General features: G+C 47.5%; 1 protein-coding gene and 1 long non-coding RNA gene across 3 annotated transcripts in view; one reads left to right on the top strand and one right to left on the bottom strand.

Moving 5' to 3' along the window:
- TENM4 (teneurin transmembrane protein 4) overlaps positions 1–24,834 on the top strand; it is a 792,376-nt gene that overhangs the window by 340,857 nt on the left and 426,685 nt on the right. The window lies entirely within an intron of this gene.
- Positions 1,641–7,374, bottom strand: LOC144334521 (uncharacterized). Its single transcript, XR_013404489.1, has 2 exons — positions 7,297–7,374; positions 1,641–4,621 (listed from the first exon to the last, which is right to left on the bottom strand). It is a non-coding gene; the product is annotated as an uncharacterized LOC144334521 (long non-coding RNA).

Genomic DNA, 24,834 nt, shown 5'->3' with positions numbered 1-24,834 from the left:
GGAGGGGGACTGGCACAGACTGGGGTTTCCTAAAATTGTCATTGCTCCTACAGATATTTACTGAGAACTTACTGTGTGCCAAGCAGCGCCATAGGTACAGGGGATGATATAGTGGGAAATGAGACAGACAAATTCCCTGACCTCAGGGAATCTACCATCGAGGGCAGACCTCAGTCCTGCCCCACAACTAGCTATGATCCTCCCTTTGTCATTGTAAGCTGTTCACCATTAAAGGTTGAGATGGGGATGAAATTAGATGATAAATATGGAAATGCCTGGAAAATCGGAGGCAGGTCTTGGCTGACACTACTTAGAAGACAAACCACAATCCCTGAAACAGGTCCACTGGGCACGGAAGAGGCTGGAGCTTTGGGTACTCACACCTGTAGTTACCCAGGCCTGCCACTAGATGTCAGTGATGTGTAGGAGGGGGCGGGGACTTAAGGGGGATGAGCTTTGTAAGTTGAGCAAAGTGTGAAATAACTGCTTACTGTGTGCTATATGCTGTTCTCCGTGTATTTGTTATAGCATTTGATGTTTACAGAAACCCTATGATTTGCATATCCTTATACCCATTTTACAGACAAGGAAACGTGCTCAGAGGAGGGATATACGTGGTTGTCTCCCCTCCTCCACCTGAGAGTACCAGGCAAAACTGCTAAAGTTGCTAAAAACGGCCCTGGTGTGAAAGTGTTCAACCAGACAGCCCTTTTCTGCTGCTAAACTGCTATGAACAGCATCTCCCCGTACTTGGGGCAGCAAATGGCTGCACAAATGCATGAGAAACAAAAAGCTCCACAGTTATTTAACCCCCCGTGGGCACCCATGAAGGCTGCATTACAAGTGTTTGCTAGGCAGATAGATGGGTACAGATTAACAAGAGCCACGTGGTGACAGCAGAGCTTGCTGTGCTCTCTGTCAATCTAGAAGCAATCATGGCCAATTTTTATATTCCTTGTTGTGAGGATTACAAAAAGGTCTCCGGGAATCTTGCCTTAAAGAGCATGCAGATGTACAGGGTGTCAGCACTGAAGAGCTATAGTCCCAGTCCTTCCTAAACAATCCCTGGGAAGCTCTGCTGGAAAATTAAAGGGGAAAGTGGGGGAGTATTCAAGGTCAAATTCATTTGGGGAAAATCTGCATGAAATAGTTTTGATGATCATTGCAATCAGTAGACCTGATGATGATACCATCCACCTCTTTGTTTTAGACCCAGGGGAGCAAGTGCCTTTGGGAGAGGAAATGACTACTTCAGGACCACAGAGGCAAAGAGGACACCATGACTCTAACCTCTCCCCATGGACCTTAAATTTACACCTTGGGGACGACAGGGAAAAGGACATGAGCAATGGGATGGGATGTTCTAGAGAAAACTGCAGGGGGGGCCTGCAAAGGAGAGAGGGTCTGGAGCAAAGGCACTGGGGCTAGATCCCCACACAAGGAGATCCCAGCAGCACTCCCTCAGGTGCACCCCTGGCAGGAGGGGAATCCAGGTGGTGCCCAAGGCAAACCAGAGACCCCCAGGAATGACTGAGGAGTGGGGCTCCTCCAACAGGAGGAGGGAAGGCTCAGAGGTCGTTGTGGCAGGAACATCTCTGTGTACCAAAGCTCCCAGGTGAGTTACTGGAAGTCAGGTTTCAGCTCAGCAGAAAAAAAAATGCTTATATTTATTCCAATTAAACAGTTTGCAAAGCCAGTTTTACATGTGTCATCTCATTCAATCTAGACAGTCACCCTTTGAGGGAGACCTTTCTATCCCTACTTTATAGATGGGGAAAGTGAAGGTTAGAGAAGTTCACTCATTTCCCCAAGTTCTGGAGCTGGGATTCCAATTCAGGCCACGTTCCTTTCACGCTGAAATTGTCCAGAGATGATGATGATGATGTTCCTGATGTTGTTGATGGCTGTGAGGTAGGACTTGTTAGCCTCATTTTCCAGATGGAAGGTCTGAGCCCCAGAGAAGTCCCATCACTTGCCCAGCATGGCACAGCTGGTAGCTGGGAGAGATGGGTTTGGATGTAGACTTTTAGTCTGTAAACCTCGTCCTCTGTCTGTGTCTCTTCCTTACGGGTGTGCATGAGCTCCCAGTTACTGGAGAGGTGGGAGCAAATTCTGATGGATTCAGCCAGCTTACCTTTAGGGTGAGTCCTCCTCAGGAGAGAGGTTGGGAGTAGATGGTATCTAAGGCTCCTGCTTCCTATTTGGACTCTCTCAGACTCATGCCGAGTGGAGGCCAGTGCACAGGCAGGTCCCTTGCTTAAAGCAAATTCCTGGGAAGTGATGAGCAGGGGTTGGGGAGCAGGCTGCCAGGAGCCAGGGGTGGGAAGAAGGGCCCTGGGGGCAGAGCTAGCTGTTTGGCTTTGAGAAGGGAAGTGAGGAGAGATAAGCAGAGCTGGGAGTGATGTGATCGGACTGTGAAAGATGATTCTCACTGAGCTGGGAGATGGGGCGGGGGAGACACAAGAGACCTGCATGCAGGGTTTTGAAGGCAGCAGATACAGGGGCCTGGGAAGCCCAGGCCAGGATCGCAGACAATCCTGGGAATGGATGATTCGGTGAGTTAAGAATAATCCATGTACTTTTACGATTGTACTTAGTTCTTTGCAGTCTTCATCAGTTATGGGATAAACACTTCCCGTCCTCTCCTTGGCTTCAACCTTTATGCTGCAAGTTTAATTTATCTTGGGCCACTATCGTTTTTGTGTTACTAAGTTATCTGTGTAGTTCCATGTTTTATTTGCTGGTGGTCAGTGTGCTGACTCCGAATTTTAATCCAGGTGGTGTTAATTTATTAAGGCTTCTTACCTTTTTCAGATTCTGTTTTATCATTTTTTATTTTTTTAAAAAGCAAAATGTTAATATAAACTCAGTGAGGAGTTTGTGGGTGGGAAATATCATCTACTGTATCCCCAAGGTTGCCAAATGGTGTTGAGATGGATTCGCATGTTCGCTGTTTCGTAACGTCCTGGAAATGCCACTCTGCATGTTGATTTTTCTATTCTCTGCTTACAGGGCAAAATGGTCTTCACTTTTTCTACTTATTTTTGGAGAAAGTTCAAGGGGTAGGAAAAATTCCTTTGGCATATTTTGAAGAGAACAAGAATACAACCTGGCTTTTGTGTGGTGAAAATGTGGGAAATTTCAATTTCCAAATGTGTGTGCTGGAGGAAGCAAGCTGAACTTTGAGACTGGGTTCCTGGGCCCTCAGCCCAGAGGAGGGAGGGGACACTGGCAGGGGCTGAGCTGCCTTGGAAAATTAGCAGGCAATCCATGTTGGAAAGTGCAACTTCTGGTTCCTTCCTGAGCCTCCAGGGAGACAGACTCTGGCATTGAAAAAGAACCCCACTTTGTCAACTTTACCCAAATATAGAAAACATAACCAAGGAAAGAAAACCTCTCCAACAGGGTGAACTCCTTCAGAACAGGTGGAGGAGGCAAATCCAGGAAAGGGAGTGGATTCCTGGTACCAGAGTTCTTAGACCTGGGCTCCGATGTGAGCCTTACCATGCATGACTAGCAGCTTGCTCTCTGAAAGGCAGTCCACCTCTGTGTCCTCATCTGTGAAATGGGGATAAAGCCCCTATCTCAATGCTTGTTGTGAGGACTATATGAGATGATGATGAATATAGTAGCTATTTTTATTACTTAGCACATACATTAGTGGTTGCTGTTATCAGGTTTGTGTAATTATACACAAGACCACATGAAGTGCGTGTGTGTGTGTGTGCACGCACGCGTGTGCCCACGCAAAGATTGGTCTTCCAAATAAGTAGACTGAAATGTGTGGGAATGGAGCAAATTGTTCCCTTAGAGGTTAGGATTTCCTGGGAAAATGTCTATAAGTTGCTGAGACTATGTCTTCTCATTGCCAGATTATTCCAAGGAACAGAAGAAAAGTCAGGCAGTGGCCCAGCTGTTGCCTATCCTGGGCCACGGGTCCATATGTTTGGCTGGGTTTGTCCTTCTGTCATCCCAGCCTTGCCGGGGTGGGTCAGGGGACATGTCCCAAGGAATGGCTTCCCTGGGTGCCTTCCAGACAGCTGCTTTCCTGTCCTAAAGAAACAGACCACGGAGGAAGGCACACCAGGGGAAGGGGAGAATTGCTGCTGTCCTGGTTTGGGTGGGGCTTACAGAGTGGAGGTGGGGTGGGTGGGAGAGACTTTCTGGGAACCTGAGTTGATTGGATTGGCAGGCCATCCTGAGGAGCTCCATCTGGAAAGGCACCAGCAGTTTTCCCAAGGTTTTGTCAGTACATCATCCTAATGTACCTCCTCGCAGAGTCTCCTTGTTTCTTCATTGACTGTGGACTCGATGCCAGCCTGGTGCCGAGCGCCAGGGGAAGCAGGGCCACTGTGACAGTGAACATTTGTCAGTGACTTCCCAGGACCCAGTGTGGTACCAGGTGCTTCCTGGGAATGATCCTCAGCACATCAGGGCCCTGGGGCAAGTAGATAGTATCCCCATTTTGCAGAACAGGAAACAGAGACCCAGAGAGGTTACATCACTTGTGGAAAGTTACACAGCTGTTAAGAAGCAGCGCTGGAATCCAGACCCAGGCTCTGACTCTAGTATCCACACTCGTCACTTCTGTGTGCATTGTTGCCTGGAAGTGAGACACCATCTGGGCAGAGGAACAAAGAGATGGCAATCGGATGGCACATGAGAGACCCTCCCTGGGTTCTCCCGGCCTGGCCTGCTGTTAGAGGCTAGGTGCTGCCATGGGAGCACAGGGTGTGGGAAGCAAATGAAGCCAGGCTGACCCCTAACTATGCTACTTATTATCTGTGAGGCATTAACTCCTATAAGCTTCTGTAAACCACATTTAAAATATTTACTTTGCCAGATTACTGAAGGAAATAGTGATGGCTGAGTGACCCAGCACCTCTTGGGCATGTGTCTTTAAATGGAAACTAGTACTACAGTGGCTAAGAACTGAGAACGTTAGGGCTTCGGTGAGCGATGGGGAGTTTGCTTCCTTCCCGGTGGGAGGACCAGGTTAGTCACCAGAGGGGGCTCAAACTGGAAGGGCCTCTGGAGGTCACTGGGTCCCTGGCTGTCCTGGCAGGTTGCCAGCCCAGATATCAGCCCTGGTAAGGGAGTGCATCCCATTTTATAAACTTCCCAGGGCAGATAACGCAGTGTGCTCTCATCACTCATTAGGGCAATGGAAGAGCTTGGAAGAGTACAAAGGAATATATACTTGCTGTTAATGATATGGGTTGTAAGTTTTGTCTTTGGAGTTGGTGGAGAAAGACTCACTAAGTGTGGGGTACTGTGCAAGGAGGCAGAGGGCAAGAAGCAGAGATTTCAGTGTCAGAACTGGGTTCAAATCCTGCCCTGCTGCTTACCGCCCGGGCGTGGCACCTGTCCTCTCAGAGCTTCCATTTCCTCATATGAAAAAGAGAGAGTCCTCCCTCCTTGCAAGGATTGCCGTGAGGAGTGGAGGCTGGCTCTAGGGCTGTTTCTGTGGGCAGAGCTTCCTGACTGCAGCCTGGACCCCATTTCCAAGAGGGGCCTGCTCCTGCTCCTCCATCCCCGTCTCCCCAGCCCTATCAGGCAGAGCCAAAAATGCCCAGGCTGATGCAAGATCTTGGACATGGACACATTTCCTGCCAGGCATGGCTGACTCCAAGCCTCCTTGCAGGGGAGAAGGGACAGATCTGCCCCTGTCCTGGGTCTGGCCTCAGATCCTTTGACACATCTCTGGACTAATGCAGAGTTTAAGGGTGGTGTAGGCACTGATCTGGGACAGCCTGGAGCCACAGGCAGCCTCATAAATCAGGTCCCAGCCTTTGAATCTTCTGCAAACTCCCTGGGAGAGCCCTAGCACCTTGATCTTCTTGCAGTAGGAGCTCCTCCCCCACTGGTCTGGAGTCTCCAGGGGCGACTGGGGCCTGATTTACAGAGGCCTCTAATAGCAACAGCCCAGCCTGGGAGAGGAGGCCCAGGAAAGAATGATTTTGCCCTATGACCTAGTCTCCCAGGCAGGGGAGACAGTCAGAGCTAAAGGGAGGACTACCTCCCTGTGGGCCTGTGTGGACAATATCCCCCACCCCCCCATGCCTGCTGGAATTTGACACTCCTCACTGATTCACCCCTTTCTTTCACAAGGGAGTGAGGGGAGGAAATACCTCCAAACCTGACATCCTGGAAAAGAGGCATGGTAGACAAATATGGGTTCGGAGTCAGATCTTGATCCATATCCCAGCCCTACTGTTTCCTGGGCATGGGGTCTTGGATAACTCTTTTCACACCCTGAGCTCCATGTCTTCATCTGTCACATGGAATTTAAAAACGACACTTGCACAGAGCTGCTGTGAGGGATAAATGGGCTAGCGGATATAAAGCACACAGGACAGTGATTGGCACATCACAGGCACTCACGAAGTGTTCTCTCCCGTCCTTTTTCCTTACTCCATCCAAATACTCAGGCCGTCCGGCCCCAAAACCCATGCTTGCTGTGCAGGCCTGTGCTCTCTGGGCAGGGATCTGTGAGTTATTTTCTGATTATCTCAAGCTTCTGGACCAGCTCTGTCCAGTGGAACCTTCTGCCATGAAGGAGATGGACTATGTCTACAGTCTCTGATGCAGTAGCCACTAGCCACATGTGGCTATTGTACTTTTGAAATGTACCTAGTATGACTAAGATACTCAACTTTTAACTTTAATTTTAATTAGAAATTTAAATTCAGCTACCTGTGCCTGGCTGGTGGCTGCCATATTGGACAGCATAAGCCTAAACCATAAAGATGGGATGTGAAGACTTGGCTTGGCATTGGCTCAAGGTATATAGCCTTGGGCAAGTCTTATTTAGTGTTTATTGAGTTGAGAGCAATGGAGGCTCCAGGAGGAGAAGACTGTAAGCACTGGCTTTGGGACAGTTGTCCTGTTATATGGATGAGACTTGCACCTATGAGACAGAGACAAGGGGATGTATTCCAACTCTTCCCCCAGCATCTCTGACCTCTAAGCCATCCCCACTGTGGATTGGGCCTCCCCCCCACCCTTTGTTCCCACTGTGTCTAGTGCTTTCTTTTCCCCAAGGACTTCCCACACTGGACCATAAATACTGTTTTCAGGATCAGCATCTCCTCCCACTTTTCCATCACAGTGAATCATCATGCAGCAGATGATCAGAGGCTGTAGCCTCCACCCAGGAGAGGATGGTGCCTTGAGTGGGGCCCCAGGAATGGGGGAAGTAGAAAGGGAAAGTTGCTCTACTCCACCTTCCTTAAAGGTGACTTGTAGTCCTCATGCCTGTCACTTTCGGATCCCAAGATGGCCAGCAGAGCTCACCTTTATGGCAAGAAGAACAGGTGGCATCAGCAAAATTCCTCCTAAACTCCCTCTGCCAGTCCAGTGAACTTCCTTTTTCATCTTACTGGCCAGAAGTGGGTCACATGATTACCAATAGCTGCAAGGGAGACTGGGAAGTTGAGTATCTGGCAAAGAGGAAGCAGACTTGTCTTGATTGCCTTAGCCAATTCATTGCCCCAGGGCTGAGTGTGTTGCTTTCTCAAGCAAAATTTGGCTTGTGTTAGCCTGGAAAAGGGGGTAGAGAATGGTTCTTGGGTTAAGTCACTAACACCACCTGTCTCAGTAACCATTGCACAATTAGTATAGCACTGTGCAACTTACCAAGTACTCTTGATATGTAATTCTGTTTGAGCCTCTCAAGTTTGTGAGACAGCTCAGCGGTTACAATCCTCATACGGCAGACAAGGAAAACGAGGCTCTGAGAATTAGAGTAACTTACCTCAGGAAACATGGGGTCCAGGGCTAGCAGCCAGCTCTCCAGATTCTAGAGCCTCCTCCTATGAGCCAGGAGAAAAGTCTCAGCTGGGAGCAGCAACCAGAAGCCATTTATCTTTGTATTCCAAACGTCTGCCTCCATGGCCTGGCACAAAATAGGTGTTCACTAAATGTTTGATGGGTCTATTAATTAATGCATTACTTTATTAATTTATTAACTTGACTCATAGAGCATGGGATAGGAATGATGAGGACTGGCCGCCTACTCTTTAGTTAGAATAAGCAGCGTGAGCCCTTTCCAGGCCTGGCTGGCTGTGAGCATTTCATTTCCTAACAATTGTGCATACTCTGCTAGCCATGTGAGAAGATAGAGGCCACACTTAGAAGGTCCCTGATGGCCAGGATGTGGTGGGGAGCAGAGCTGGGTCCATGGGAATGACTCAGTCTCCCGAGAACTTGGCCTCAGAGTCAGGGGCTCTCCCTCAGGGGAGAATGGAAGGTCTACTAGAAAGGTACATGAGGAGGGGAGTCAGTGATCATTCACTTGGCTCCCTCAGCCTTGAAAATGGTTCAGCTCAGTAAACATCTCATGCATTGCCACAAACCTGTGTCAAGAACATGTATGTACACTCATTACTTTGAAAGTCAGTCTGCCCCACCAGACTGGGCGCTCCCCAAGGCAGGCTCTAAATCCCATCTGCATCCCCAGTGCCTGGCAGCAGAGATGGAGTTGGAAAGGAGGGATGTAAAGAAAAAAAGGCCTGCCCCTTGCCTCCGGGGCTCACCAAATTTTGAATAAGACCAACATCCACCTAACACAAATTCCAGAGCACTGAGCTCTCCAACAGAATCCAGAAGCACTGGGTTGGGGAAGTGAGGGATGATGAGGCAATGAAGTCAGGGTGCAGGTGGGAGGGCATCTAAGGAAGCTCCTGGAGGATTTAAGCGTGACTTGCAAGGAAGGAAGGAATTACAGCTGGCAGCCATGAGGGGAAGGGTATTCTAGGGGAGGGCAGCATGCGTACAAAGGTTTGGATGCAGGAGATGACAGGGGTGCAGGCCAGAGTGGCACTAAGTATATTTGAAAAAAGAGGGTGGAGATGAGATAGGAGAGGTTACATCAGGTGTCAGGATGTGAAGGTCTGTGTTTTTCAGACCTCAGTGTCATAGGAGTCACCTGGGGATCTAATTGCAGATTCTGATTGAGTAGGTCTTGGGGAGAGCCTGTGATTCTGTATTTTTAGCAAGCATAGTAATGCTGATGCTACTAGTCTGTAGGTCACACCTTGAGTAGCAAGGCTTTAGGCAGTAGGGAACCACTGAAGGTTTTGAGCAGGGACAGGATTGTGGTCTGATTTGCTTTTTTAAAAAATTATGCTGAAGACTGCAAAGAAGCTTCTTCCATAGGGTAGAGGAATGCAGGCAGGATGAGAGATTTATTTTTTTTTATATCTCCAACACCTAGAATGGTGTCTGGCTCATAACAGATAATCAATAGATATATGTAAAAGGAATAAATTAGCTATTTATGACAGACTTCTTAAATGAGAAAACAGGAAGAATGAATGAATCAAGTTATCCCAGGCTGACAAGCCGATATTATATAAATCACTCATTCAGGCCAGTCCAAATAGAGAATATGTCTTAAGGCAGTGGTTTTTCTAACTTGTTTTTAGACAAAGATCTGATTGCTTAAATGAAACTCGAAATGGAATCCCAATATGTGAATCACATAAAAAATAATTAAGTGCCTAGGCAGGCCTGGGAGTAAGAGCTCTGAAACCTAACAACCTACTCCTTCCCCTTTCTCCTGACTGCCAATGTCTGACATTTCCCACTGCACCCCCAGACTCTCACAAGTATCAGCCAGCCTGATACCCCCCGCAACCCCAGAATGGGTGAGGGAGGCAGCCCTTCAGCAGGATCTGGGATGGGGATTATCTGTTTCTGGCTCAGTTTCTCCCACTAGGCAGTGAAGTCACACAAGATAGGACAATAAAAGACCCATATTGGCAGCCTCATGCTCAACACAGGGACATCGGTTGAACAAGGAACTTAGGAAAGGATGATGGGCAGAGATGGAGTGGTGAGCCAGCAAGTCCCAAGGACAGGGCTTGAGTTCCCAAAACCCCAAACATATTACCTCTTCCCTCTTAAGCGCCAAAAGTAGTATGGGAGGCAGAGGCACACAGGGGTTGGAGTTGAGATTTTAGAGTATAACAGTTTGGGGTTCAAATCCCAGCCCAGGCACTTACAGACTGTGCAACTTTGGCTAAGTCCTGAGTGTCTCTGTACCTTGGCTTCTCATCAGTAATGGTAGTGTAACAACTCTCCCTTCAGAGGGATGCAATGCAGAACGAGTGAGTTGCCAGATGCAAGCCATGCCTTCTAAACAGTGCAGCCCTCTTCACTTGCTGCCGTAGCCAGCTCACCACCTGCCTTTCTTCTGCACGGGTGTCTGCATGTTGCATTTAAGCAAGAAGCATCAGTCACACTGACAAATATCTGTGCCCCCAGGTAGTGTTTCTAACCAATTAGAGGTTTGGCATTTATTCTCAACTGCTTGTTATATTTTTCAAATAGCCAAGTATTTAAATAACGTCAGCCTGATTGCTCCTGCAGATTCATAGCCCTTGTCCTGCACCAGGGAAATCCTCTTGCAGACAGCAGCTGCAGCCTTGTGGAAGGGACATTGGGCATCAGAACACTGCGATAGAGTCCGAGCTCTGCTCCTTGCCAACTGGGTGACCTTGGACAAGTCACTTCTCCTGGCAGAGGCTTAATTTCCTCAACAAGAAAAACAAATATTTGTATAGTACTTCACAGCTTCAAAGCCACATCTGCCTGCCCCAGTGACATTTCCATCTAAATGTAGCTGATCTTTATCACCTCCATGATATAGCTAGAAAAATGGAGGCTCTCCGTGTGGAGCTTTGAATCCCAGCTCCCTTAAGAAGTGCTGTGATGTAGAGCAAACCCTTGCCCTCTCTGATTCTGTTTCTATAAAGTGGCAACACAACAGCACACAAATATCACCTAGTGGGAGCCCAGCAAATGAGAGCCACTGTGTGTACTTGTTATTGGTGTATTAGTGTCGTTCACCTCACATCACAAGGCCAGGTCTCAAAGTCAGCTCTCTTGAGCCAGACCCCACACTCTGACTGTGGTCATTGGAATGCTACTAGTCTGTGGGCCAAACGTTGAGTAGCAAGGATGCTACTTGCTATTCGCTCACTGAACGACTGCGATGAGGATATGAAACCTGCTTCTTTGGGTTAGCTGGGGCAGTGTGATTGGCAGTGCTGTGCACATCATGAAGTGCCAGGTCCAGGTAAGGCCTGGGCCCTTCCCTCTGGTGAGGTAGATCCAATTGCTTGTCATAGACCAAATTACAAGCCCAGACTTTTTCTTTTGGATTTTGCTAAAAATCATTCTCTGGGCCCTTCCTATTTCCTGTTTAGCACCAGGCTCTGACTTAAACACCCTTTCCTTGCGCTCGTGGAATGGGAAGAGAAGGAGTCTAGGAGGCCGAAGCGGGCACAGCTTGGGAAGGTCGAGGCAAAATGGGCCAGTTTCCAGCTATCTAGCCTGTTGTGGGGCCTGGCCCTCTCGGGGGCTAATCCCCTTTTGTGATGCTCCCTTGGAGCAGGCACAGAGCCTAAGCCAATTAAAACCCTCCCTTTGAAGGTGGTTCAGGTTTCCCAGAGAGCACAGGCCTGCACAGTGACCCGAGGTAATTGTTCTCCTCTCCTCCCTGCTGGCCAGAGCTGGAGGAAGACCAGGGCTTTGTCTGGGAAGGCTCCATCACATTTTCCCTCTTCAGGCCCCCAGATCTGCAGGAGGTCTGCAGGAGGGGCAGGATGGCAGGAATATAAACAACTGTCCATCTTACAGATAAGGAAAGTGAGACCTGGGATGGCTCTGCAGGGCTGAGATTCAAACTGGAACATACCTGCTCAAAACTGGTGCCTGCTCTGTCTTTCTAGGACAAGAACCAAACCCTCGTCACCTTCAGTCCCAGCACAGATGGGGCCTATAGTAGGTTTCTAGTAAATATTTGTTCAGTGACCACTGAATAAATAAATAATGCTGAACAGGAACATTCATCTTAATGCAATAGTGTGAATGGGCTGGAGAAATCCAGAACTACATCTGGGCCAGAGTGACATATTAAATGCTTGATAATACTTAGTAGTCATATAAACAGCCAAGTGCTAAGCCTGTTCTAAGCTCCTTCTAACTCACTCAGTCCTCTCAACAACCCTATTGGGTAGGTCGATTATCTCTGCTTTAAAGATGATATAGAGGAATAAAGAGGTTAAGTGAATTGCCCCTGGCACAAGGTTGGGGCGTACAGAGCTGGGAGTCGAACCCTGGCTTCCTGACTGCACAGCCGATGTCTTGGCTGCTGTGCACCCCTTTCTCTCTAACAGGGAATGTCTTCCTCTATAAGGTTCAGACGGTGATGACCTTCACCCTCCCTGTCTCCCCACACTACAGGGTCTCAGCGACACAAGATGTGAAGGAGCTTTCCATTAGAAACACCGTACTAGACAATCTGGACCATTGCCGGCCAGCAGAGGCCAGGCTGGGCCCTAGATACCATCACCCTCTGGGTTTCAGCCCTGGAGACAGCAAGCAGCCCCACTCCAGCTGAAGGAGCCTCCAAGACTGGTACATTTCACAACTGAGATTAAAGACCCAAAAAAGCAGAACCGATGGAATGACAGGCAGAGTGTCTTAATGAAAACAAATTTAGAACTACAATCAAGAGAACAAAGTGAGGATCTGGCCCTGGGAAGCCAGACTCCAGTAACCCAGGTGTAACATTAGCCAGCTGCGGGGGCTAAGGGCCAGAGCTTCTCCACAGAGAGAACAGCCTGGGGCCCTCCTGGAAGGTAGAGAGGCAGCCACAGTTGCTGAGGGAGGCTCTGCTCAGCCCACAAGAGCCCACTGTAGTGCGTGTGCAGCCTGGAGGCTGTAGAGGAACATAGCATTTGTCCTGTGTACCCTGGTGACCGCTAGGAAGGCAAACAAGGCCTCCTCAGCTAGAGTCAGGGGCCCCTCCTTCACCCCCAGGGCAGAGTAATTAAGGGCATTCTGAGAATGTCACCTCTGTACAGTGAGTGGCAGGAAGGACCTTGTAAAGGGAAGGGAGCATCTGAAACAGGAGAGTACAGAGCTCAGAGCTAACAGCCCTGATCCCTCACTAAGGAACACACGGCCGGGCCCAGGACCGAGGACAGATCTTTTCAGTGCTCCTGTGTTTGTTAGGTGGCTTTTTGTTTGATTTGGAAGCCTTGTAGGGATTTGAGGCTGGATGGTACAAGTTCATGCGGGGCTTGTGCTAACCGCGATCTCTGATCCCAAGCAATAGGGTTCCCATGCAGCATGTTTCTGCTCCAGCGGGGAGCTTGGTTTGATCAGAGTCCTCTTAGCGTGGGGACTGGCATTCCTCAAACATATGGAATTCATCCAACAACATTCCCTTCTAACTGTGGGGTAGTTAATCATTTCCTTGCCTGTCTCACCCTTGGGATGCATGGAAAATTTAAGGACATACCTCTGCACTCAGAGTCAAAAGAACTGGGCTTTATTTGAGCCCTGGTTCCTGCCTTTTGCTAGCTGTGTGACTTGGAAACAAGGCACTTTGCCTCTCTAAGCTTCAGTTCTTTATTTAATACAGGGTCATAGCTACTCAGAGGCATTTGTTCCTTTGTTCAATTAGCCATTATTTATTAAGTGCCTACTATTTGCAAGGACAGAAGTTTGGGTTTTATGCTGAATAAGAGAGACACAGTCCTCACCTCTGTAGAGCTTAGAGCATATAATTAAGCAACTATTTAAATATAATTGTGATAAGTTATCAAAGAAAGGTACAGGATAGTAGATTAAATCACATTAAAATGTATTAGAAATTTGTAAGTTCTAAAGTACTATTGAAACACTAGGCAGCATTATCCTTATTACCCTTATAACATTTCCTTTTTTTTTTTTTTTTGTGAGATGGAGTCTTGCTCTGTCACGTAGGCTGGAGTGCAATGGCATGATCTTGGTTCACTGCAACCTCTGTCTTTCAGGTTCAAGTGATCCCACTGCCTCAGCTTCCGAAGTAGCTAGGACTATAGGCGTGAACCACTACACCCGGCTAATTTTTCTATTTCTAGTAGAGATGAGGTTTCGCCATGTTGGCCGGGCTCGTCTTGAACTCCTGACCTCAAGAGATCTGTCCGCCTCAACCTCCCAAAGTGCTGGGATTACAGGCATTAGCCACCAGACCTGACCCAGATCCTCTTATTTTTAAAGTACCTTAATGATCTGAGCCTCAGTTTCCTCCCCAGTAATATGGGAATTATAAAAATACCTATGTCAGCCAGCCTTTGCTATATAACGTATCACCCTAAAATGCAGTGGCTTAAAATGACCGCATGTTGGTTCCTGTTTCCAAGAGTCAGTTATCTGAACCGGGCAAAGCTAGGTGGTTCAGCTAGTCTCCTCTGGGTTCACCCGTGTGGCTATAATCTACTGGGTGTTGGTTGGCTCAGCCCTGTGGCTCTAGCAACAAGTAGGCTAGCCTGGGCCTCTTTACATGATGGCTGTTTTTCAAAAGCAGGGGGAGAAGGCAAGCCCAAATGCTCAAGTGTTTTTCATGCCTCTGATTCAAGTTTGCTGATATTCGCTTGGCCCACTGGCCAATGCAAGTCACGTGGCCAACCCCACAGTTAGTGTGGGGGACTACACAAGGGTTTGGTTACAGGGAGATATGATTCCTTGGCAGCCATTAGTATAGCAGTCTACCACCATGCCTCACTTCCAGAGTTGTTCTGGTGACTTAGTAATAAATACAGGATGATGTGCTCGTGGTGTTTGCATGAATATTGGTGACTGTACATAGTACAGCTTAAGAATTGATGAGTCAATATGAATCTGAGCAGCTTGCTACCTTATTAAGGAAAAATGACATTACACAGGAAATAAGTGGCAAGTAATTGGCCAAAATAGCATGTAAAGTGTGGGGTCATGGGTATATGCAGAGCAGTTTCAGGTAATAAGACTGTATCTGACTTCAATTTTCAACCTTGGTGTTTTAAAGAGTAACATTAGCCAAAAGAAACTTTTTCAGAGAAGAATGGCCAGGATGGAGACAACATGAGTGAGAACTGAATCAGGGGAAGGCACAGAAATACTTCTCCTGGATAACAAGGCAACATTTACACTTGTTGATTGAGTCTTTATTAAGTGTCAAGCATAGGGTTGAGCCTTTCCATGCATCACTTCATTTGAGCCTCAAGACAACCCTGTAAGGTGGTAGATACTATCCACATTTTATAGATAAGGAAATTGAGGCTTAGAGAGTTTATCATCCGAAGTTGTACAAGAAGTATGTAAGAGATCCAGGGTTCAGATCCAGGTGTGCCTGACTCAAAGCCTGACTTTTTTTTTTTTTTTTTTTTTTTTTTGAGACAAAGTCTCACTCTGTTGCCCAGGCTGGAGTGCAGTGGTGTGATCTCGGCTTACTGCAAGCTCCACTGCCCGGGTTCACACCATTCTCCTGCCTCAGACTCCCAAGTAGCTGGAACTACAGGCGCCCACCACCACACCCGGCTACTTTTTTGTGTGTATTTTTAGTAAAGACAGGGCTTCACCATGTTAGCCAAGATAGTTTCAATCTCCTGACCTCGTGATCCACCCACCTCGGCCTCCCAAAGTCTGGGATTACAGGCGTGAGCCACCGTGCCCAGCCAAAAAAATCCTTTTTTCTATATTGAAATTTTTGAGAACATTATAGTTCACATGCAATTATAAGAAATAACAGGGATAGCCTGGGTACCCTTTACTAAGTCTCTCCTAATAGTAACATTTTGCAAAACTATAGTAAAAGAACAGATATCACAAGCAGGATGTTGACGTTGGTATAATCCACTCATCTTATTCAGATTCCCCATTTTACTTGTATTTATCTGAATGAGTGAGTATGCATGTGTGTGTTTACTTCTGTACTATTTTACCACATCTGCAGGTGAGTATACGCAGTCAAGACAGCGAACATTTCCATCAACATCAGTTTCCTTCACGGTCCCCTTTTATAGCCACACCCGCCTCCCTCCCACCCCTACCCCATCCCTAACCCCCTAACAACCACCAATCTGTTCTCCATTGCTAAAGTTTTATCATTTTTATTTTAAACATGCTATAGAAATGGAATAATGTAGGATGAAACCTTTGGTGATTGGCTTTTTGTTGACTCAGCATAATTCCCTGGTGATTTATTGGTATCATTAGTTCATTCCTTTTTATCATGCAGTCGTATTCCATGGCATTCTGTCATTGATTTAACTGTTTACCTGTTGAAGGATATCTGGGCTGTTTCCAGTTCTTGGCTATTATGAATAAAGCTTTTATGAACATCATTGTACAGCTTTTTGTGTGAACTAAGCTTTTATTTCTGAAAATTAAATGCCCAAGAGTACAAGTGCTAGGTTGTACAGTAATTGCATATTTAGTTTTTTAAGAAACTGCCAACCTGCTTTCCAGAGGGGCTGTACACTTTTATATTCCTACCAGCAATGTATGGGTGATCCAGCTTCTCTGCATCCTTGCCAGCATTTAGTGTTGTCACTATTTTTTATTTCAGTCATTCTGATAGGTGTATGGTAATAGCTCATTGTGGTTTAATTTGAATTTCTCTGACGGCTAACGATGCTGAATATCTTTTCATGTGCTTATTTGCCATGTGTATATATCCTTTTTGTTGAAATATTGGATCATGTCTTCCGGCCATTTTCTAATTGGATTGTTTGTTTCTCACTGTTGCATTTTGAAAGTGTCACATATATATGTGTGTATACACACACACACACACACATATTCTGGATACTAGGCCTTCCTTTGTTAATATGTGGTTTGCAAAAATTTTCTCCTACCTGTAGCTTGCCTTTTCCTCCTTTTAAGAGATTTTCAGAGCACAAGTTTTTAATTTTGGTTAGGTTCCATTTATCAAGTTTTCTTTTTTTGATCATGCCTTTGGTGTAAAGCCTGTGTCTTTAACCACGGTGCTCCACTGCTTCCCAGAGCCTGGAGAAGAGAGGTCTTGGTTCGGGAGGAGGTCTTTGGCTTGCTTGTGAGGTTCTAAGGCATATGGAGTTTAGGGCTGCCAGGAAGGCTGTCACAGGAAGCAAGTTTCAGCTCACTATCAGGATGAATTGCCCAAGGCCAAGTTTAGAGAATGAAATGTATTAGGAGTAAGCTCCCTGTCACTGGAGCTCAAACAAGGGCTGGCCGCTATCCACGTGGAATACAAGGAATTCAAGCATCAGATGGGGCTTGGGCAACTGTGTCCCTCATGTTCCCTTTTAACTAAGAATTTGGGAGTGTAGTTTTTTAATTACCCCTGCCTGAATTGGAGTTTTTAACAATTATATCCTCCAGGTTGAGAAATATATAAAGGCTTTGGGTGACAAAACTGAACCAGTCTCAAGAAGAGGTGGCCAACCGAAGCCACCCAATCTGCCATTATCTTGTCTAGGGACAGAATGCACGGAGGCCAAAGGCTTGCGATGGCACAGGTTCTGGGACTGGGGCCTATTCCTGGATCCCTGTTCCCATCTTGGAGTCAGCTGCACGCTGCCTGCCCCACCTCCACCCCAGCAGCCTCCTCTCCATTCAGACTGCCCTGGAGAATCCCTTTCTTTACGGCACTTATGAGACTTAATTACCAATGGCGAAGTCCTTTGAGGCCTTGGATGAAAGGAATGGGAGCAGCACGAGGCTTGATTAGGCGTGTAGAACTCTGGGCACAATTAGCTCCATGAGAGACTGGCCCTGCCTTTATCTGTCTCCAGTTCTGTGTGACTTACAGCGGCTAATTATTGAAATAAAAGTTGCCTGGCCACCCAGCTGCTGGAAAGAGGGCCCTAATATCTATTCAGTCTGCCTTTAATTATTAGAGATGGAGGCAGCTTCAGGCAGTTAGGGTTTTCCTATCATTATGGGCCTTTTCCTCCACCCCTTTGAGGCTTGGATACTCAGAGATGTCAGTGAAATTCTGCCAAAGCTACATCTCTCTCCCTTGCTTTCTACATAGCATCCCTTTCCAAGATGCCTTTACTAACCCACCTTTCCTGCTGTGAGGACCCCTATGCACACCTTCCCAAGGGCCTTTGCAATCATTGCATCTCACAGAACTTCGAGCCCTAGATGGAGTATTTTAAATTCCTGTGTGTGTGTGTGTGTGTGTGTGCGCGCGTGCGCGCACGTGCATTTTTCTGGGGTATCAGGGCAGTTCTCAGGTATAGATTAAACGTGACACCCCCACACCAACCCATTTTGCAGAAGAGAAAACTGAGGCCATGGAAGGAAGCAGGATGGAGCTGACAGCTTCTGGCTTTTCACTTGCTGGGATGTGGCTGACCACCAGTCACAACACCCCAAGCCTTAGCTCCCGCCTCTCTAAAAACAAAATTTCCAGCAGCATCAGGAGGGCACAACCAGTTGCCCCATTCACAAATCTGGGGAGCTTGTGTGGGGCCAAGGAAGTGGATTCATACTACAGAAAAAGAGCCAGTTGGAGGATGGCAAGCGGGAGGGTTGGCTCACAAAGGTTTCCAGCTTTGGGGCTTTCATTAGGCAAAGGGAAAAATCAGAGAGCTTTGCACCTAGAAGGACCATGGAAGTGAGATATGGAGAGTTGTATGTTTTTATTCACTTTGGTTCAACCCAGCAAACCCTGGATGTACCTCTTAGCTGTTCTTAGCATTGGGGAAGAATCAAGATGTTGTAAGTACCAATGTAGTTAATGATCCAGGTGTTTGGGCATTTTCCTAACAGATGATGAAATCAAGGCACAGAGCAAGTCCTTGGCACTTTCTCAAGGACACCCCACCTGCTCTAAGAGCCCATGTGAGCACCAGCTGTGGGATGGAAGGACTGTTCTGAGGTCACTTTCAAACCGCTATTGTGTGGGCTTCAGTCATCACGAGTTGTGGGACGGCCTGAGTCACAGTCACTGAGGAGGAAATGTAAGGGCTGGGGGTATACAACAGGAAGTTTCTTCCTCTAGGCCTGTCCTGCCCCTGCCCCACCAGCAATGTTGAAACCTGTGTCAGCCACGAGCACTCCGAGCCCACACCCGTTGGGCAGCAGTTCTGAGCTTGATCCAGTTCCATCCCCAGGGCTCAATAGCAAAAGGCCTGGTGAACAGAGTGGCAATAGAGTCTTTGGTTTCTGAACAATCAGAGCAGTGGGCCAGCAGCCATTAAGCATGTATGCACACATGTGTACATGTGTACACACACACACAGACACACACATCACCTCCGACAGGAAGGACAGCCTGGGTAATCCCTGCTGTCCTCCCAGCAGTGATCAGAGGCTGATGGTGACCTCTAGATTTCTATCCTTTCTGCTGCTGTGATAGCATCAGTGTCAGGTATGCCCAGGGCATAGACGACATGTAAGACAAGAAGCTGTTGTGCACACAAGGTACCTTGATGGCACCCGGAGAAGCCATTGTGATATTGCTTCCCTGCTCAGCAGAGCATCTTCTCTGGGCCTAAAGAGCAGAAAGGATGTCTCTAAATCCTTCCTTACCCACAGACCCAAAGCTATATGAATTTAGGCCCAGCGTCTGGCTGAGAAGACAGAGGAAAAGAGGGACCAACCCCTTCCTCCAGCTGTTGTGTTCAACCAAGAAGTTCCTTCAGGCTGAGGAGGCCTTTGTGTTAAAACTAAGAGTTTCACCATTTCCAGAATCCTTCAACTGATGCCTGCCTTTCTGGGATGCTGGTTTCCCTTCTGTCTCTCTCCTCTCTCACCTCACAGAGTGGAGGCCTAATAGGGAGCCCAGGTAATTACAGGTTAAGATTGGACGCAGTAGGGGACGTGTGATTAATCAGCCTCTCTCCCTCTTCCCTCTATTTCCTAGTGTGGTCCCAGAATAAGCCCAGAGAAAGTCAGGAAAAAAAATGTTTTTACAGAGAATTGGCACTCCAGTAAACTGGGTTTCAGGCTTGACCCTTGAAGGGGTTTTCTAGGAAAAGGGGTTTTCTAGGGAGAAGGAAGGAAGTACTTTTCCCTGGGGCCTGAAGTACAGAAGAGACAGGCAATTTCCCAAGGTGCCACTTACAAGGAAACTCAGAGTCCTAATGGCCCCCTGGACTTGGGGCCCCAGTGGGTCTGGCTTCCAAGAAAGCCACATGGGACTAAGTTCCCCAAGGGAACATGTGTTGGGTACAGGAGAAAGGGGTTCAGGGGAGACATTCAGGCTGCACCAAGAGGCTCCCAATGGAATCCAGTCAACACAATGGGAGAGGCAGGCAGGCAAACAGGATCGTCTTCCTCTCCCTGCTCTGTTAACCCCTGCTTGGCTTTTCAGACCCGGCCCAGGGATTCCTCCTCTAGGCAGCCTCTGCTGCCCACCTCACCTGGTGCAGTGCCCCCCTACCCCGAGTGTCTGTGTCAGTTGCTCTTTTGCGTCCTTTGTGCTGGAATCACCTGTAGACGTGTTTGTCCTTCTGACATTCTTGAGGGCTCTTCGAGGACCGAGACTGCATCCGCTCCAACCCCTTGTCCCCAGGTCTACCCTAGGATCTCATAAAGCCTTGTTGGTTGGGAAAGAGGGAACAAGGATGGACAAACCCAAGGAAAAGGTCACCAGAAAGGTGAGGGCTTGAAAACTGTGGGAGACATATTCAGTCTAAAGAGAGGACACAAAGATACCCAGACCAGTCTGGTCTTCAGTCTGGAAGAGCTATTGCTGGGGCAAAGGCATTAGGCTTCTTTCCTGAGACCCCAAGGAGTAGAGCTGAGGCCTATGGAAGGAAGCTAAAAGGAGGCAGGTTTCAGCCCTCTGAGGCAGTATAGTCCCCAGCTTTAGAGCTGGTGTGACCGCTCTGTAGGGATGGGACTAAGGAGGATTCAGGCACCTGATGGGGCTTGAATCAGCTGACCTTTGATGTTGCTTTCAATCCTAACACATTTTCTTTCTTCTTTGGTTTTTTGTTGTTGTTGTTGTTGTTGTTTTTGAAACAAAGTGTCACTCTGTTACTCAGACTGGAGTGCAGTGGCTCCATCTCAGCTCACTGCAACCTCTTCCAACTCTCAGATTCAAGCAATTCTCATGCCTCAGCCTCCTGAGTAACTGGGACTACAGGTGTGTGCCACCACACTCAGCTAATTCTTGTATTTTTCGTAGAGGTGCGGTTTTGCCACACTGGCCAGGCTGGCCACAAACTCCTGGCCTCAAGTGATCTGCCTTCCTTGGCCTCCCAAAGGGCTGGGATTACAGGTGTGAGCCACCGTGCCCAGCCTAACACATTTTCTGACTCTAAGATGCCACCATTTGTCAAAGGGAATTATTGGCTAGTATGTGGCTTTGGGGACAGGAAGGATGTGGACCAAGGAATCTGGAAGACACAGCTAACATAATGCCATCTGTTGATGGAAGGCCTATTGTGTCCCAGGCCCTGCACATGCCCAGCCCTCTGGGGGGTCAGGCAGCTCTGGTGGGAGCCCTCCCAGCTCCGCAGCTCAGGATCAGAGAAGCAGTGCCCATACAGCAGCTGTCTGCCCTTTGATACCTGGCCTCTGACAAGCTCTCTAACAGAAGGGCAAGATGGCTCCTGTAGACAGCGGCACCATCTGTCACCTGCCTGCCAGCCGCTGATTAGGGATGTCCCTGCAGCCAGGCTGGGCATGCAGCCACACTCCACCACACTCCCAGGAAAGCCCTGTCTCTGTCCCAACAGTTCTCTTTCTGTACAGGGCACGTGTCAAGCAGCAGCTGTAAAAGCACTTCTCCCAAGAGTCCAGGCCAGGTGCTGACTCAGTTCATCAGAAGAATTAATAATGTTTTTTAAAAAGGTGAAAGGACAAATAGAACCTTTAAGCCAATTAGAATACAGAATGACCTATGCAGGAAGTAGTGTAAGTTATGATTAAAAGCTTGAACCTTGGGGTCAGAGAGACACAGGTTTGAATCCTAGCTTTGTCACTTTTTTGTTGTGGCCTTCCAGGCAAGATACTTACCCTCCCTAAATCCTGGTTTCTTTGTCTATAAAATGGGGACGGTTTGGGTGTGGTGACAACTCAGTGAGGTAATGCATATAAAGACCTTGCTTTTAGCCACCATTATTATAATCAATGTCTCGCTGTTGAAAAAGGCCGGGGATTCCCCAAAGTGACAGCGCCAGAGAAATGTGCTCTGGGTGCCATGACAGAGAGTACAGAGCTCGGAAGCAGAGCTCCCGGATTCCAGTCCTGGCATGTTGTGTGAACTTGAGCGTCACTTTGCTACTCTCAGTTTCTAAATCGGTAAAGTGGGGATAGCAGTGCCTCCTTCTCTGGTTTGCTCAAAGCCCAACACAATACTTGGTACAAGAACAGGTACCACCACAACCCATCCTCCCCACCCTCACTTTAAAATAAAGGACTCAAAGACCACACTTCGAAGGAATAAGGAATGTAAAATTCACAATTTTACACACACACACACACACACACAGATGCTACCCAGGACTTATAGTTTGTGGAACACATTTTAGCTCTGAAATATTTATGGGCCCTTTTTGACACACAAAGAACTAAAAATATCGCCCTGTGCTTATGTTAAGGAAAACTTATAAAACTTTAGTCCAGTAGGAATTCAGTCAATTTCCTGGCTCGTTTCTGGCTGTATCTGAGGCTGCCAGGTAACCTGGGGTGATAACAGCCCCCATTTCCCTGTGGGTTTTGGCAGGGACAGAGGTTTCTTGGAGCACTGTACTGTCTGCGGAAGCCTCTCTGCGAATGCTCCAGGCCCCTGCCCCTTCATAAATATTGCTGGAACCCATGTGAAGGGGCCAGGTTTGTTTCTTGAATTTCTCCTCAAACACCAAAAGCTTTATTTCGCATACCTCCCCTTCTCCCGGGCCCCACACTCTTGCCATTCTTCCAGACCAGCTCCAGCCTCCCAAGGCAGTAGGGCCTCTGAAAACTAGCTGCAGGGCATGCTCCCTACCAGCTCCTCCCAGTGCAGGCTCTCTCTGCCACATGCATTTTGCATTTTACTGTCCACTTACATTTACCATGTAGGGATGTTGCTTTATTTCTTCTACCAGGCTCCTCTCTCCTCACTTCTCAAGCTTTCTCTCCAACCTCTTTCCCCCCGCAAAGTCTGAACTCACGGAATGTAACTGGGCTTTTGTCTGTGCCAGGTTCATTTTTCCCTGCTGTGATCTGGAACAGTGTTTTTCAGACTGTGGGTTGGCATCTCATTCATAATTCTAGTTAAGTAGGGAAGAAAATATCAGATTTCACCCTTGCAGTAAGTTTCAGCATCGTTTCATGAAATTTTTGTTTTAGTTCAAAAATTGTAGATGTATATGTATCCCGGATTGCAACGTAATCCGGGATTTTTACTGTATCGGGGAAAAATACTGTGTATTTTTACTGCAGGCAAGAGAAATTTGAGAGCCACAGATCTAGACCTTTTTTTCTCTCCTTACCTCAAAACTGTCTTTTCCTTGACATTCTTTGGTCTTCGTTTAGATGTCACTGTTTCTGGGGAGTGGTCCCTGATGGTCTCTCCACATTTGACCCACCTTGGCCTGGATGTGGGGTGGGCCCCTGTGGTGTCCTTCCCTGCCTCTCCCTCTGCCTGACTTGCCCACTGTATAGAAGCATCTAGGAGTCGGAAGCACATCTGTCTTGTCCTCTGATGCCTCCAACAATGCTTGGCACAGGAGGGTAGGAACTGGGAGTTGGGGGAGGAGAGAAGAAGGGCGTCTCCTGTGACGCCTCCTTGGATCTTTTGCAGCACTTAGGACAGAAAAGGGACTTAGCAATGATTACCAAATGAATGAGCCTATGGAACTAGGTATTGATCCTTTTCTTGACGTTCAAATATTTTCTTCAGTTTCAAATCTAGACCCTGACACTTGAAAGCCATGTGATCTAAAGCAAGTCAGTTAATCTCTGGGCTTGTTATCTCGTTGATAAACTGGAGTAAATAAGAGAAAATAAAGATTAAAAGAATAATACCTAACTTACCAAGTTGTTATAGGGATTTGAAATAATTTACACAGTACCAAGCACATAAGGAGGTGTTCAATTAACAGTAGTTATCTTACTGTTATTAGCCCTTTTCCTGTCTTCCATGATCCCCTGATCACCATCACCACCAGGGGGCTCCCAGGCCTCCCTACATTCACATCCCTGTTCAAACTTTCCAGATCCATCTAAGCCCAGCTTCATGTAAAGGAAAAAAAAAAAAATACTGATATGGTTTGGCCGTGTCCCCACCCAAATCTCATCTTGAATTCCCACATGTTGTGGGAGGGACCTGGGGGGAGGTAATTGAGTCATGGGGGCAGGTTTTTCCCATGCTGTTCTCGTGGTAATGAATAAGTCTCACAAGATCTGACGGTTCTATAAGGGGGAGTTTCCCTGCACAAACTCTCTCTTCTCCTTTCTGCCCCCATATGAGATGTGCCTTTCACCTTCTGCCATGATTGTGAGGCCTCCCCAGCCATGTGGAACTGTAAGTCCATTAAATCCCTTTTCCTATATAAATTACCCAGTCTCGGGTATGTCTTTATCAATAGCATGAAAACGAACTCATACAACCACCCAAACATGGATTTTAGAGTCAGAAGGTCTGGGTTCAGGTCTCAGCCCTGTCCTTTACTGGCTGTGTGAACTTGATCAAATAACTGGATCTTTTAGCCTGGTCTCAAAAATGAGAAATAATTATGGCTTTCATGGGGGTATGTGAAAAGCACTGTGCTCGATACATATGTCTTCTTCCCTCCTCTCGTCTGGGCCCACTCTCCTTCTCCACAGACACACCAAAACCAAGACCCATGTCAGCGTAAGAACAAGCTTATAAAACTGCAGTTTATACTTTATCAAAGAATTTGTCACTGATGGTAATGGTCCTTAGGGCTGACACCCCAGAGAGATGGTGAGCTGTCACTGGAGGGCTTGTGACCTGCTCATCTCTGGAACCTCCAGTGCCCAGCACTAGACTGATCTGCAACAGTTTGTGAAAATGAACTCTTCTCTAAGGCACCTTTGTGGTGCTCAGGTTTTGCTTGGAGAAGAGTT

The sequence above is a fragment of the Macaca mulatta genome, chromosome 14 (genome assembly GCF_049350105.2).
Source record: "Macaca mulatta isolate MMU2019108-1 chromosome 14, T2T-MMU8v2.0, whole genome shotgun sequence".
Classification (NCBI taxonomy): domain Eukaryota; kingdom Metazoa; phylum Chordata; class Mammalia; order Primates; family Cercopithecidae; genus Macaca; species Macaca mulatta.
Note: the sequence above shows the minus strand (reverse complement) of the source record. Positions and strands in the feature narration are given on the sequence as shown.